Genomic DNA, 8,338 nt, shown 5'->3' on the forward strand with positions numbered 1-8,338 from the left:
ATAACTGTTAGTTTTTTCAACTTAAATGGTTTAAGGCAATCGGTTTCCTCAAACGGTTTGAGTTAACATAACTTGTCAGGTTTGAGTGAGGCTGTGTCTGAAGTCAGCTGTATTTCCTTTCTCTCTTTTCTTCAGTAATTCTGTTTGTTAACAGCAGGTGTTCATCACTAAACTCAATTATCACTCAATTAATCACTTAATTACTTAATTGCAATGTATATCTTCTTTCAGTGAACTCAACTGAATTAAGTTCAGAGTACTCATAACTGTTAGTTTTTTCAACTTAAACGGTTTAAGGCAATCGGTTGCCTCAAATGGTTTGAGTTAACATAACTTAAGGATATCTGTTTACTCAAACCGTTTGAGTTAAGTTTACTTGTCGGGTATTACAGTCAAGGCAATCGGTTTACTCAAACGGTTTGAGTTAAGTTAACTTGTCGGGTTTTACAGTGTGTTATTTTATTCCACTTTTTTTGGCTGTTAAATTTCTTTTAGACTGTGGATTCTAGTTTCATGATCCTTCTTTGTCTTGTGATTTGTGCTTATGAGATCATTATGGGATTATGTGTTTATGAGAAATCTTTGATTTTATCCTGTAAAAGCCAATCCATCCATCCAACACCATGTAAATCCCACTATCACATAAGTGTGAACACACACACACACACACACACACACACACATGCACACACAGTTAAACATCTAAACATTTAAAGCTGTGCTAGACAGAGAAAGTATATCTGATAGAGACACAAAACTACAATTAATGAATTTCAGCTCACATAAAAGAATGTGAAAACATCTTTTAAGGTCTGGTCTGCTTTACAAGAGATGTCTGGAAAGATGTCTACAGAGAACTGTGGCACAGCGTCAGACAGCAGGTGAAGATTTTTTAGGGTATTTTGCAACATCGGTCTGATAAGACTGAGAAGGGTATCCTGTGAACTCTTCCACAGTACATTCTCTAAGGATATTCCAGGGATTTTTGCAACATTGGCCTGGTGAGTTTGCGCAGGATTTGCCATCAACTTTATAGCAATGTTCAGGACAAGGATAAAGTAAATCGACATTTCTCCATTATATATCACATAGGTTCTACCAGCTGGTAATATCATAAATAGACCAAAGGAAGATGTTTTAACACAGATGTGTCCTAAATCAAACCACTGAAAAATCATGTAAGCAGGAATACTGTGAAACTACTGTTTTATTTTACAAATAATAAAGGTACCAAATGATCTAACCACACTGTGAGTGAATTTTAATGGAAAATATCTTACAGAGAACTTTAAGAACTTTGTTTTAAAACAATTCACACCATGCATTGTTGTTCCTCCTCAGTGAACATAGTTATTTTTGTGATTAGAATACTTATATAATATATGCATTATAACAAATAGTGGCGAAGAGTTTACAGACACAGGTGTTGATAGTGTGGAGCTATCAAAATTGGCCAAGTTTATAATAATTTATTCTATTCTTAATATGGGTTAGAGTATTTCACCAGCGTCAGTCTAGCCCCCAAAATCATCCTGCAGACATGCAGACTAATTTTTATGTATGATCAGGAACTAAAACAAAGGCAAAGTTACTCATTTATTCCCATGAGGTTGTCAAAAACGTTAAACTATTGGATAAAACCTTACCACAAGTGAGAATGTCTTTTTCCTTCACCAATTCAGTCAGCTGGAGAAAGCAAATAATGTCAGCCTTACTGATTTAAAAAACATTACTCCTACAACACAATGAGTGAAAATGATGAGGAAAGATTTGATGTATCAAGTAACTGCCTTTATAACCTACAGGATATAGCTTGTTTCCACTAATAAAAATTAAAAAAGGTAATTGTGTCTTTTTATATTTCCCAATTCTGACTTTAGAACTTGCAGCTGCATGTTATAAAATCAGAATTGTGAAATATATAAGAAAAAACGTTTATTTTAATTCGATTCTTAAAAGACTGTGGTTTTGAGAAAAGCCTGTTTGTATTTGATTTTAAGTTGTATATGTAAAAGACTGTATACAATAGCTCAAGTAGGACAAAACTTTACTGTAGCAAACTACTGCTGACTGAACAAAGCATCATGCCTCCCCTTGTGAAAAAGAAGTGTGCTTGATTGCAGTAAAAGTGTACTTTTTGTGTACTTCAATTATTACAAAGGTAACTGAAGTGTATTTAAAGAGAGTACTGTCACAGACCTCAGCTGCTGTGCCTAGGATGGCCACCAAATGACACTGTCTTTCTGTGAGCACATGGCTTGTGTCGTGTTTGTTTAGTGCCATGTGCTCTCTCCTGTCTGTTGTCTGACCCCGCCCATCTTGTTATCTCATTACTGTTTTAGTTGCTCCTGTATTTCTCACTTTCTTCTGGACTCCATTCCCCTAAACTCCACTTGCCTGTTCTCTTGTTACCTTATTCTTTGATTTAATTTGTCCCAGCGGTTTACATTATTGCCTCTTCTTTATAAACTCCCTGTGTTTTCTGCTCTGGGCTTGTTTGTCTCACATATGTACCGGTTCCTGCCTTTAATGTCAGGCTGCCCTGTGTTCAGTTTATGTCTCTTAAGCACGAACATGCTCTGGTTTTTCCCCCCTTCGGGGTGATTTCAGTTGTGCATTTTGATGATTTATAAATAAAGACTCCTCATCCGCCTGCACTTGAGACTTCGCCTCTCACAATCTTTGACAAGAACCCTTTAATGACAATAGGTCTTAACATACTGAAGTGCACTTTTTAAAAATGCACTTTATAATGTCTAAATAGGTATTATTTAAACATTTTAGATAACTATGATTTGTGTTTTAAATAAGTACACTTATTTTTATATATTTATCAGCATACTAAAGCACATGTAAAATAATTGATTTTAATGTCAACTTACGGTAAGTGTGTTCACCAAAATTACATTTGTTAATGTATTCTAAATCCATTATATGTGCATTAATGCACTTGAAATGTGCAGGTGCATCTCAGTAAATTAACATGTCATTGGAAAAGTTACTTTATTTCAGTAAAAATGCATTTTTATTTTTTTATTGTTAAATAAATTCATTGCACACAGACTGGAGTAGTTTAAGTCTTTGGTTCTTTTAATTGTGATGATTTCGGCTCATATTTAACATAAACCCACCAATTCACGATCTCAACAAATTAGGATATGGTGACATGCCAATCAGCTCAATCAATCAACTCAAAACATTACATTTAATTCTCAGACGCCACGCTTAAATATGCTTACTATTTGCTATCAGATTAGATGTAAGGGTGAACTCATGAAGTAGTACATGCAGTTATTCATAACCAAGCTCTACTCTTCTGTACCATGGTAATGATAGAAACTTCAATGTAATGAAAACTCTTTCAAATGTCAAACATAACTGAATATTAAACATTGATGATGTTTGCCTTTACTCAAAAACACATCGAGTAGCACTTTTAAAGGTTTTACTCTCCATATACAGTCATATGCAAAGCATTCTGGGAACTAACAATCACTGTCAAAATAAAAGTGCAAAATGGAGACAATTCTTCATTCATTCCTCCAGAACGAATCAATCTTTTGTTCGTTATCTGGCTCGGCTTGGTGTTCATCTCCAGTTCTCTCTTCACAGCAGTTCAGTCAGTGTACTGTTTGAGTAAATGAATTACTCCGGGATATTGGTTTGTTTGAACTCAGAGGGAGTGTCAGCCACATTAAAAAAGTTAACAGCTTAAGTCATTTGTGGATTAATGCGTATTGGAGATGCGAACCGTTTCAAACGATTCAGTTTGATTTGGTGAACTTGTTCAAGAAGATCCGGTTACATCGAGTGATTCATTCGCGAACCGGATATCACAAACTACCTTCCAGAAAGGTAAGAAAAACATCATCAAAGTAGTCCATGTGACATCAGAGGGTCAGTTAGAATTTTTTGAAGCATCGAAAATACATTTTGGTCCAAAAATAGCAAAAACTTTATTCAGCATTGTCTTCTCTTCCGTGTCTGTTGTAAGGCAGTTCAAAACAAAGCAGCTTGTCATAACCGTTTTTGCGAACGAATCATTCGATGTAACCGGATCTTTTTGAAAGAGTTCACCAAAGATGTCACATGGACTACTTTGATGATGTTTTTCTTACCTTTCTGGACATGGACAGTATACCGTACACACAGCTTCAATGGAGGGACTGAGAGCTCTCGGACTAAATCTAAAATATCTTAAACTGTGTTCCAAAAATAAATGGAGGTCTTACAGGTTTGAAACAACATGAGGGTAAAGTTATTAATGACATAATTTTGCAAATTGGGCGAACTAACCCTTTAACAAACCTAGAAACAAATAGCCTACAGACAATTAGTAAAATCAGTCAGTTTACTCAATTCATGTATGAAATTCAAAACAACTGACACAACAAGAAATCTGAATATCAGAAGATTGATGAAAATTAACTCATCCATCACGTTTCCTACTACAAATAAAAAATCAAAAGGTAATTGCAAGTTTTTATCTCACAAATCTTCCTTTTTTCCTCAAGTTTATATTTCACAATTATTTTCCTCTCAGAATTATGAATTAAGAATGCACAGAATGCACAGAATTATGATATAAGAGTTAGAATTGTGCGATTAAAAAAAAAAAAACACATTTTGGATTTTTGTTATCCCATAGCAAAAGTGGGTGTCCATTTTTACGCAGTTACATTTACACACACACACAAAACATTTTTACTCCATAATTTCATGTAGACTTATAAGTATACATCATAAAAAGTTAAATCTTCTTTAAATTAAATAATAATAATAATAATTTTATTTATGCAACTAACAACCAAATCTATCATGCTAACTCAACCTTCCTTTTTTTAATCAGTAGAATTTAGTTTATGAATACTGCAAGGTGACAGTTTAACAAAAATAGACAGCTCAGAATTTCCCCCCAATCCGTATCATTCCAAGCCTGCATAAGCTTCAGATCTAAAAAGGAGAAGTTCTGGAGAATGTTGCTTTTCCTGTCCATTATGAAAGTCGAATGGTTACCAGGGACTTTCAGGTTTCTAAATTTACCAAAAAACAAACAAACACAGCATAAAAGTAGTAGTAGGCCTAGTCCATACAAGTCACCTGAAAAACCTGAAAATCCCATGGTCACCATCAACTTTCATAATGGACAGGAAAAGCAGCATTCTCCAGAACTTATCCTTTTAGGGGCAGCTGTGGCCTAATGGTTAGAGACTTGGACTAGTTACCTGGAAGTCGCCGGTTCGAGTCTCGGTGCTGTCAGGAGTTGTAGGTGGGGCAGAGTGAATGAACAGAGCTTTCTTCCACCCTCTATACCCATGGCTGAGGTGCCCTTGAACAAGGCAGTGAACCCCCAGTTGCTCCCCGGGCGCTGGATCTATAGATCCACAGTACTTGGCAATAAAGACTATGATTATGTTTATTTTACACTTCTGAAGACTATTGCATTCAGTTAAAGGAGAGACTGACACATTTCCTTTTCTGAAGTGCTCTCTGGTTTAAAGTTTGAGAAATTCACTGTTTACACTGAAAAAGACGGTGTGGAATCATGTGCGTGTGATTTAGATGTGATTTTTAGGTCCCAGGTTATGGTTAAATCAATAGAACTCTGTTCTTACACAGAAAGCTGTTTTAGTAGACGTAGCTGGGATCTGCTGCCACGTCTCAACATCTGCATCGCTGCAGTACCTGTAATGAAGAAAAAAACACCAGAGAAAAAGTCCAGCTGGCTCCTCACTTTCACGGCTGCTTTGGCCACTTCAACCACAAATCATAGTTTCAAGTCATGAAACCAAGGACTGTTCAAGGTTAAATGAGACTGTCTACTTCAAGACTGTCTTAAAGTGGCCATTGTGAGATTCTGTTGGACCCCACGAACACCAAACGTCTAGGGACATTGTGTGCCTGTCCAATCTGTATGTTCTAGAGTAGACTAAAGAATTACTCAAATGGTACACCCTGGTACTCAAATGTCATTTTAATATGATTTTAGCCAAATGAGGTTATGCTTATTCAGCTTGTTTTTTCCAGATGGTCTTGTCTTTCACTTCTGCAAATGCTATGTATATTTATGCATCACCATGCACTTTTATTCTAACATTGATGCAATCACACGCTGCACACACACTAAATAAATATTCAAACATTACTTCACTGACAACACAATGTTGTTGTATTTACTTTAAAACAACTTTCACTCAGGGATTGCTGGTAAATAATTAAAAAGAAACTGCAAGTATCTTCAAAATCTCTCTTGATTGTTACGCTCTACATTCACTTTTGTTGTATAAAAAAGAGCAGGTTAAGTCACATCTAAATGAGAAGTTTTTGTTAACAAACTTTGAAGTTGGCTTGAGAGAGTCTGGCGTGAAAATTTGAAGCAGTTGTAAAGCTTGAAGTTTGAAAGAATCGATAGTGAGATTTAGCTCATTGCTAAATCTTTGACCCCCCTCAATGAAAGTCTATGGGATTTTTCATAGTTTTGTTCATCAGTTTAAAGAAAATCACAAGTTTGATCAGTTAGCAAAGATACAGCAATAAGTTAACAATAAGAAATGAGAATATGGTGATTTTTTTATGTTTCTAAGTTTTTGCATCAAAAATACTACAATGAGAAAATCTTTAGTCTTGTTTTTTAGAGATCAAATAAAAAGCTTTAGGAAAGCTTTTTATTTAAACCATTTTAAATTATTTCTAGCAAATAATAACAAAAGTTGCTACAACCACATTGAATGAATCATTAAATTTTGAAGTAGAAAAACTGGACTGAAGATCCTGTACTAGAAAATGAATGCAAACTTCCTTTTGGAAAAGAATCAGCCACAATAATCATTGCACGAAGTGAACGTGAATGAAACTTCAGTGAAACTCTCAGTGCATTCCTGTGTTAACAATACAAACAATATGGACAGTCTGACAGGTTTCACCAATATGGAGATGAGATAAAGGAAACTGCATTACCATTCGCCACTGATCATTTTGAGATTTCAGAAACAAGCAAACCATACATTGTCTGTTCATCTTTAATTAGCATGTCAGTCCAACAAAAACAATTAAACAATGTCGCACGAGACAGGCTGGAGTCTCTGACTAATGATTTCCCCCAGTTAAAAAAACTAGAAACAGACTGAGACACCAAACGTCACTTTTTTCTTTTAATATTTAAAAGTTATCAGTTATGCTTCAGTAAAGACTGAAGTAAGTATGACTCATATGATGTGAGAATAAAATAAGTGGTGTTTGTACAATAGAGAAGTTGCACTAATATTTACAAATGCTCTACTTCCTGAAATACTTTTACTTTCCAAATGAGGGCATTTTTCCATCACCTGAACATGTTTGCACCTGTTCAGATAACAACCTACAACTGCTGCATCTTTAACCTCACCCTGGTATTTGTTCATTATTGTTATTATTCTTTTGAAGTGGATTTAACTGCTCAATTACAGATTTTATTTTTAAACAGACAATAAATGTTTTATTTAGGGTGTCTCATTCAAAGAACCTCAATGCAAACTCACTCACATGGCAGACAAACAAAGCAGATGCATGCAGACATGGACAACATGGCCTCAAAAGACATGAGGATAGATAAACAAATTTACTGCTGGACAACTACTACCAGAACTGGGGCACTGGCAGTAAACCTCAAAAAGACCAAACACTGTGGTCTTTTAGAAAAAGCCCAAATATCCGGAACACAAATACCAGTTCCATCTAGACAGCACCGCTCTAGAACACACGATGCAGTACACTTACCTTGGCCTGATCCTCAATCCATCAGGGAGTCTCAGTTCGGCAGTGAATGCTCTCAAAGATAAAGCTCGAAGAGCTCTATATGCAATCAAGAAAAAATTCCAAAATACTGAAATACTGCTTCAAATTTGGTGTAAAATCTTTGATAGTGTGATTCAGCCCATAGTGCTGTATGGAAGTGAGGTTTGGGGTCCACTCAGTGATCAGAGCTACACTAGATACCCACCGAATTCTGCAAAATGATTCTAAAATTACAAAGAAGAACACCCAATAATGCATGTACGGCAGAATTAGGCTGATTCCCATTGATTATTAATATGCATAAAAGATCCCTCAAATTCTGAATGCATCAAGTCCCACAGAAAGCAATACAAACCCAAGAACTGAACCATGAAAAGAGTCCCCTCAGTCAGCTAGTTCTGAGACTTACCAACCTGACTAACTCTACTAACACTAACCAGTCTCAAACCAGCACTGCTTCTCACCCAAACATCAAAATCAATCAAACTATCAAACAATCTAAAAATACATATCTGGAACATTGGGATCAAGAAACTAAAACACAAAGTAAATTACAATTCTATCG

The sequence above is a fragment of the Carassius carassius genome, chromosome 39 (assembly GCF_963082965.1).
Source record: "Carassius carassius chromosome 39, fCarCar2.1, whole genome shotgun sequence".
Classification (NCBI taxonomy): domain Eukaryota; kingdom Metazoa; phylum Chordata; class Actinopteri; order Cypriniformes; family Cyprinidae; genus Carassius; species Carassius carassius.